We start from the raw sequence: 8,167 nt of genomic DNA on the forward strand, positions 1-8,167 counted from the left end.
CCATACAATACAACACTCCACACGAAGCATTTTATGAGTCTTTTTCTCAACTCTTTATTCAAGGTCCCACAAAACAGACCTTTCTTTCTTTTAAAGGCTTCTTTCGCCATTCCTATCCTTGCTTTTATTTCACGTTCGCATTACATGTCATTACTAAAAACACTACCCAGGTATCGAAAACTATTCACTTGTTCTATTTTCTCCCCCCTACTTTTATATTTGACACAGACCCCTTCGTTCCAATCACCATGGCTTTTGTCTTTCTAACATTTATCTTCATCCCAGATTCCTCAAAGCCCTTTCTCATTTTTTCTAACATTTTATTGATTTTCTTTTCAGATTCCGCAACAAGCGCCATATCGTCTGCAAATCTTATACATCTAATCATTCTACCTCCTACCGAAATGCCATCATCATCATGTAGGCTCTTTTTCACTATCTCTTCTAGATAGACATTAATATATATATATATATATATATATATATATATATATATATATATATATATATATATATATATATATATGTTATAGAAATAGGTATGTTAAAAATCCCATACAAGCTTATTATAAAACACAAATTGTAAAAGGGTCGGTGGCAAGAGGATGTGATAAAAGGGGATCGTGATAGGAATTCGATTGAGAACCACTGGCCTAGAGTAATTTTAACCACATTTCTTATAGTCTGAAAAAGAGTGCTGTTGGGTTACCTATGGTGAATGGGAGGGGGATATATATAAAAGAATGATAGAAAATGATCGATATTAGTGTCGAATTCATAGTTTTGGGGGTCGCTTATTGAAATAGTGTGACTTTCGATTTCGCTTAACTCCGATTAGCTCTCATTAGTTGGAATGGGTACGAGCGACTTTTCTTTGAAACTCAATTCGACTCGAAACAGACATCTTTGAGGTCTACTCTAGGACTCGGCGCGAAAAATTTCCTCCAACTCGACTCGGATTAGAGTCGAGTCGAACCAAAACGAGCCAAATCCTGTGTGTAGTCCTACCGAGACAATACATAGACAATATAATTATTCTATTATCAATTATACTACTATTACTACAAACAATAATAATAATAATAATAATAATAATAACTCATGAAGTCTACAAGGCAAACACATCGTTCATTACTCTAAGCTGTAAGCGTCGGTGGACTACAGATGGTCAACTATTGACCTCTCGCCAAAAATTGGTGGTCCCGCAGTGACGATCAGTTGTGGCACCAGTTTCATTTTGAAAACTTTACTACTATTGGCAGAGACGCGATGAAACGCCAACGAACCACAAAATTACTCTCCCAAAATATGTTAAATTGCCTATATCTGTGATTTGTTTATACTTAGGTGAGTCAAAAAAACACTAAACAAATACCCCGGGGCAGGGTGCGAATTGGCGGGGGGATGCCAGGGATTTCCCCCCCTGACAAAAATCTTTCCCACCCTGGAGAAGAAAAATTTTATCCCTGGCAGGGATAACTTTTCTTCCTCTGGAGTATTTTTAAATGGACATAAAGATAAGATAGAAAAAGGGAACAATTCTTACTTTGTGTAGCTAACCTAAATACTACTTGAGTGAAAATTTATGAAAGATCTCACATCTCAACTGTTTTGTACTTCTTAGTATATATATATATATATATATATATATATATATATATATATATATATATATATATATATATATATATGTGTGTGTGTGAGTGTGTGTGTGTGTGTGAGGACTGGGTGAGCATATGGGTGAAATTCATTCCCCCCTGGGAAAATTTTTCAATTCGCACACTGCCCCGGGGTGGACGCGAACTATCAATATTACGATTACTAGGCACGTGTTCTTCTGACTTCCCCACGGAAACGATTATAAAAAGCTTGGTTGTTGAAGGATAAATCATTGACGTCTTAATTTAGCCAATCAGACAAACCCCTACATCTCGAGTTCTAGGAGGTGGTACCGTGAACCATTTCAGATTTATTGCTTTCTGGTGGGGTACTATCTATGTGCAAAATTTGAGCATAATAGCCGACATACATCTTCGGTGCCTCTTCTCTTTAGTACAATTTTAACCAGAGATGGTATGGGTCAATGAAAATTTGATCCACGACCCACCATGGCCTACTATCACCCAACACCCAAATGACCCATTGACCCACTCTGACCCATCATCCATCGTGATCCACTCTGACCTACCACCAACTATGAACTACTCTGAACCATCGCGACGAACTCCGACCGACCAAAACCCATCGTCATCAACTCTGACCCATGATCCACGTCCTTCTCTCCTTTGACTAAAGAGGTTACACTTGTAATAAAACAAGACTATGAAATTATCACTTATCGGAGTTTGAATTTCTACCGTCAATGGCTCATTGCACCTCTCTATTACAATATTGGTGGATCTGACCTTTAAGATATACAATGATAAAGTGTTTCTCATCTTTCGAATTAAAATGAATTTAAATTTATCATATATAATTATTTCTTTGTTGCCTTACATACACATTTCAGTAGAAAATAGGATGAAATTTAAAAGTCTCAAATCAAGGAAAAGAAGACGAACGTAAAAAAGAAAGAAAAACTAATTTTCTATATAATTAAGCTTGCCGTACTAATTGAAAATGCCCATGTAATTAAGTTCAGAATACCAATTTTATCCCCAGAATTTTTATACTGGATGAAAATAATGTTATTAATTTATCTCAATTTACGCATAACAATTTTAATTGTGCTTGCATTCGACATGCTTAATAGTGTCTATATTCGTCCGCCTATCGACTTTTTTTTTCAATATGGGTCTATGGTCTTGTGCCTGAATGTAATAAAATACCTGGACTAATGTGATAGTGGGCAGTATAGTGACCTCTCGACTTGAGCTGTATGCGACTTTTTTATTTGAAAGCTTCATTAATGTAAATTATTTTTGTATTCTTTCAAGTAATTCACTTATTGACGTAGTAATTTTTTCTTGTTTATATATGTGTGATAAATCAGTCTTATTGTTATTATTTTATTTATAGCATACAGTAGTAATGTTTGAACAGTTACGATTCTCAGAGCAAATTATTAAGGTACACTAAAAAAACAGAAAGGAAAGAAAAAAAAGAAGCCGAACTCTTGAACTGCTAAACTGAAGCAATTACGCATATAATACCCATTCAAAAGTCAATATTCAATATCGTTTGTTGCTTTTCCTCCTTCTTCTTAGTATTAGTATTATTTATGAACTGAAGTTTGTAGTTACATTCTTAAGGTATAAACTGTAATCAGGTGCGCACCCAGAAATTTTTGTTCAGAGTGTCGAAAGTTGGGAGGGGCACAATATTGCAAGACACAGACATGACGTTATTCTGCGTCCGAGTAAACCATAAATAATTTCCAAGTAGCGTAAGTTGTGCACCACATGAACAATTTTTATATTTTGCTTTCGAAAAGGGAGTGTATTTGTGCTATACTAAAGAAAAAATATGTTCCTTATAACCTGATATTGTAGTTTCATGCTGTAAAAGTTACATGAGTATCGGAGCAATAACAAGCAGTGTTCGTAGTTTGAGGGAAATTTCCCTAATCTAGAGAAATTCTTGAGCTTACTGATTAGCCAATATAAATATTTAAGTTTTTCTTTGTTCGTCCGAAATAAACCAATAATAATTTCACTGTCAAGTATAGTTTTATTAAGGAAGTGCACATATGTATGTTAAGTTACTAAGATTTCTTACGATCCAAATTGGATGGACTTTCCATGAGTGCTCCCTGGTACAGACAAAACACAATTATTAAATATATATTATGAGGGTTCGGGTTCGGTGGACCTCTTTATGGGTGTCCCCTGGCTGTAATGATACTTCCCAACGGTTGACGCTAACGATGTAACTACAACAATACGCTTAAAAGCTCATAATGTAATTCAGGAATATTATAAGTGTTGATATATTTTCTCTCTCTCTTAAAATATTGTGATCAACATTATTATCAGTCAATTCTACTGGTTGAATCTTTGTTTCATTAAATGTTTGTTGTTTTAATTTTTACAATCATGTCTGCTTGTCCATTAGGGCCACTTATCATACGTCCTCCCGAAAATTGTAAGGTGTGTAATTTAATATTTAATTGAAAAGATAATGGGAAACTTCTTTTATAGAAAAATGGGTCCCTCAAGTCCGTCTACATGTCTTCTCCTCTCGTATTGTTGATCTGCTTCACTCTAATTGTATTTTTTTTAATATTTAAGTTGTTCGGGAGTTAGCCAACTATATTTCTACCACTGTTTTATATACCATTGTTTCTGTTTTCTTAGTTAAAAATGTTTTGTGTATAAAATTTTTTTGCATTTCTTTGTTCGCAAAGATTTATGTAATTAAACTGCAACATTAGTAAACGACAATGAATAGCCCATGACTGATTTTTGAAAAGTTATAACTTTAAATTATGTCACTTCTTGGGTATTTATTTGTGTTTCTAAAAGATGTAAGAGCAGGAGTAAAAGTAATGGGGAACACAGGAGGACACCCTTCTCCCACTTCCAAAACTATCTACGGTGCCCCTCCAATTCCTAAAAAATGCAATGGGCAAAGATAGGCACGGAAGACGGCGTGACGTCAACCGTCCCCCTATCTTTTCAGACCTACTTTTACCCTTGTGTAAGAGTAAACTGAGAGCATGACAGTTAACGTTTACGAATAATGTATTTTCGCTCAGAATTGCTCGAGTAAAACAGTAATAGAACATTATGAGCTTTCATAGAGTAGATTTTAGGTAGTTATTTAGTAGCATCAGAATATAGGGAATATACAATTTTAAGTAAATTTCAAAAAAAAATAAATTTTCACTGAAATGTTACATGACAGTGTCGTGTTAGAACTAAATAACTTGGAGTTAATAATGAGTGCGGGGTAAGGGAGACTATATATAACATCATAACAAGGTCTTCTAAAAGATTCTTCCAATTTTTCAGAACTAATGGACCATGCCCCCCTTAGGAAAATATCCTAGTTACGCCAATGGGAATTGAATTGAAAATCTATGTAAAGACTTTCTGCTGTGGCATGCTTCATAAGGACAATTCCAGTCTGCTCACGTGACCTTTGGGGTTCATGAATTTCTTGCGAGCGTTCCGACTTTGGATTCTCTGTTTATACCCTCTCTTTATGCATCGAATAATTTTTCAAGAACATAAATGATATGCTGTAATATGAATATTGAGAAGTACCCTCTATATGACAAATAGCTGCAAATAAATACACTACATAATTTATTTATTGCTATTGAACGATTTTCCTAACTTGTATTTAACATTCTCATATATAATACCGACCTGCTGTGAACACCTATCTCAAATGTTATATTTTAAATAATCACTATGTTCTGCATGTTGATTATGTTATATATATATATATATATATATATATATATATATATATATATATATATATATATATATATATATGTACTGATGTATTTTAATGTAATTATTTTATATATTTTTTATGCATTGCGGAAAATATAATTTAAAAAACCGTTGACCGAGAAGAGAATCGAACTCACAACCTTACGATTTGAAATCCGACAGCTTATCAGTGAGCTAACACAATGATTTGCAGAAACATGCTTCTAGCGAAACATGTGTAACTGTTCTCAAGAAAATTATGACATTCATATCCACTACAAACGCTGTTTTTGAGGCGATAATTACGTTCTACGTCTTAACTTTGAGCATTCTTTTACATATGAAAAGATTCTTTAACGTATCTAAATGTTCAATTACGTATGGAGAGCTAAATGGCAAACAAGAATGTGCTGACATTAATACAAGGTTTCGAAATATTGTATCATTAAGTATTTCAATCAATGTTGCTTTTTTTCTACACTTGGTAACAAGTCTTATTATATTTAAAAGAAGAAAAACACATCTGCAAACTTTTTCCCGATTGCAAAGGCTGGCTTGGAGGTTCGAACCTGGTTTACTTTTTTCCGAAGATACCCGAAGCTGGACTTAGAAACTTTTTGTCTCAAAACACCAATAAAGAATGCGCTCAACCTTTTTGAAACAAGGTGTGTAAAAAAGTTTCAAAAGTTACATAGTTTTAACTTTTGAGCAACGATACAATTTGTAAAAAAAAAACAAAAAAAACATAAAATTTGGTTTTTATGCCAATTAATGTTTGACAGTGTATCTTTTCGCAAGGTTACTTAAGATATTCTGAAAGAAATGGCGTATCCAACATGCTTTTCCCACATTTTCGGCATAAATCGTTAGTTCACGTTAGTTCTTACAAAAGTTCCGTTAATTCCGCGATTTTATACAAATTAGAGCATAAATAAAAATGTGTGGGTAGGCACATGTGAAGTTACCGTACCCAACAAGCTTTCCCACATTTTTCGATATGAATCGATAGCTCCTTGTTAGTTTCCGTTAGTTCTTAAAAATATTTTGTTAGTTCCGCAATTTCGTACAAATTAGAGCATAAACAGAAATGTTGGAGTTGGCTAACTTCATATGTGAACTTGGCACACACAACAAGTTTTCCCACATTTCTCGACATAAATCGTAAGTTCCTTCTTAGTTCACGTTAGTTCTTACTAAAGTTTCGTTAGTTCCACGATTTTATACAAATTAGAATATAAACAAAAACGTCCCACCCAACACAAGTACATACTGGTCATGTGTAAAGAATGTTCCTCGAGGTACATTGGAATGTACGTGATAGGTACGTGAATAGAGCAATCGTGTGAAATACACATGTAAGGAATAAGGTTACTTCCGCCCAAAAGTACGTGCATGACACATACCGAGGAATGTATCTATTATGTGTATATCACGTACAGTGTATGTACTTGACACATTTACTTGGCATGTGCCAGGAATGTACTAGGCATGTGGGTAATGTTCCTTAGGGCAGTGCTATTCAACCGGGGGTACGCGTACTTAAATTCTAAAACCTTAACGCTTCATTTTTAAGTTCGAATGTAGAAGCATGTATTTTTTTAAAAAAAAAAGCCACGAAACTAACTCTGAAAATAGATTCTCTCCTCCGGCATCTGTGTAGCAATTCATCTATCTATCTATCTATTAAAATGCTACAGTAACATTTCAGAGCTTTTTTTTAGTGCTAGCTTGATGGCTAGCTCTCCCAAAGGGTTATGCCCTTTATATGGGAAGAGAAGGAAGAGGATTGTGGATAGAAGGTATATAGTGCTGGTCTATGAGTACATTCTTTATTTATTAGCTTCAATAACAAACAAAAAAATAATAATAATAAACAGGTATATTGCGAAGTTAAATAGAGAAATAGATGTGAATGTATGATACAACTGCAGACATTATAGCATTATGCTATAATCATAAGGATGGGAAGTAGGTGTTATTTCGAGCGATGGCATTGCCTTTATTTTGGTTATGGGATCATATGAAGGACATTATAGCTTTAATGCTATAATCATAAATGAGGGGAATATATGAGATGTAAATGAAGTGCATCGGACATCACAACATGTGGGATAGGTTAGTGGACGAATGAGCTTATCTTGCGGTCCTGGGGTGGCTCAGGACCATGATGGAGACAGTGGGAACCCTGTTAGAACAAAAGGACTACTGTGCAACATAGGATGGAAAGATGAGAGGTGAATAATAGTCAGTTTTATAAGCAGCAACGGCATGAAGATCGGGATGATCAGGGGGTAAAGTGTAATGATATAAAGAAAATAGAAGGGAAAGTGAAGTGTGATGAAGGGGGTGAGAAGGGGTATAAGCTATATCAAAATGCATAGTATCTAAGAGGAGGGCATGTCGTTCCTCGAACCGTTTAGTAATATACTTCAGTCGGAGTGTTTCGAGGTGGTATAAAATATGAGGAAAAGTTAGGCGCTCATAAAGTTCATGTGTAGGGCTGGGTAATTTGATGGGGAATGCAATACGTAATGCATGGCGTTCAAAAATTTTTAGTTTCTCGTAATAAAAGGGAGAGGCGTTAATCCAAGCCACGAACCCATACGTTAGTATTGGCCGGAGAAAAACTTTGTATATGTTTAGGACGACAGATGATTTGAGGCCCCAAGTCGTTCCAGTTAAGCGTCGTAATAGATTCAATCTATTATAAGCTTTAGTAACAACCGTCTTAAAATGAGGACGCCAGGTAAGGTGTTTGTCGATGGTGAGACCAAGATATTTAA

This window comes from Thermobia domestica, chromosome 10 (assembly GCF_964235325.1).
Source record: "Thermobia domestica chromosome 10, izTheDome1.hap1.1, whole genome shotgun sequence".
In the NCBI taxonomy this organism is placed as follows: domain Eukaryota; kingdom Metazoa; phylum Arthropoda; class Insecta; order Zygentoma; family Lepismatidae; genus Thermobia; species Thermobia domestica.